We start from the raw sequence: 1231 nt of genomic DNA on the forward strand, positions 1-1231 counted from the left end.
GCATCAAGTGGATGGAACTAGAGTCCATTATCCTAAGCAAAGTTTCTCAGAAATGAAAAAAGAAAGGCCACATATTGTCACTAATCAGTGGGATCTAAACAATGGGCACATATGAACCAAAAGAGAGATATAGAATATTGTAAACTAGGAAGAGCAGAGAATGGGAAGGGGTAAGGGATAAAGCTTTCCTAGAGGGCATAATAACCACTATCCAGGTGGTGGGCACACTGAAAGCCCTCACTTCAGCATTATGCAGAGTATTCATATAACAAAAACATTTATAACCCCTTAATAATTTGGAAGGAAGGAAAAAGAAAAAGAAAATAATTTACTTTCATTTAACTGCATTCTTACCAACATTGGATAGTCTGATTTTAAAAACTATATTCAAATTTCATGAGACATTTGTATTCTCTTTCATGGGAATTACTTATGCATATAAAATAAAGATGTTATTCACAAATAATGTTTACTGCACTTTATTTTAATACGTGAGCATGAATTATGCTTGGATATGGACAAGTTTAACAAGAGTTAATCTGTGCATATTTTTTCTTTTTTATTTCTTCCATTGTTTTGGGTTTAAGAAGAGATTTTACTATTATAGATTTAATCTGGTTTTGCTTTAATTTTTTTCTAGCATATGGCATTGCTGTTTTTTAATGGCTAACATTTAATCTTCTTTGAATTTATTGGGTATATAACATGGAAACAAACTAGATACTTTCCCAAAATAACTATCCCTGTTTCCCAAAAATTTTTATTGAACTATTCATTCTCTTTAATTTTTTTGTGCGGTTATATTGATTGCAAGTTTACCATTGATTAGCATTTTATCTATGAATATAATATACATTCATTATATAAATACATCTGTGCAATCTGTTTCTTATTGATTTGTTCAGTTTTTAAACTCTTTCTTATTAGATTTACATATTAATACAATACTGTTTTATTTACTGAAGCACTATAGATTTTTATTTAAAATGTTTTGAAACTAACACTTACCATGCTGTTTTTGTTATGACTATCTTCATTACTCAGAAACTTGGTATGTCTTAATTTATAATAAGTATATTTTAGTTTCAGAATTGAGTTATAATTATCTACAATATATTATAACAGAAAACATTATTAAGATTATTCCTAGAAAATTTAGTTTTTTATTTTCTATAGTATTATGAATAAATGATTTTATCCATAAAATCATTTTCATAAGCATTTTTCATAA

This window comes from Otolemur garnettii, unplaced genomic scaffold (genome assembly GCF_000181295.1).
Source record: "Otolemur garnettii isolate 467f Iridium unplaced genomic scaffold, OtoGar3 scaffold00018, whole genome shotgun sequence".
Lineage (NCBI taxonomy): Eukaryota > Metazoa > Chordata > Mammalia > Primates > Galagidae > Otolemur > Otolemur garnettii.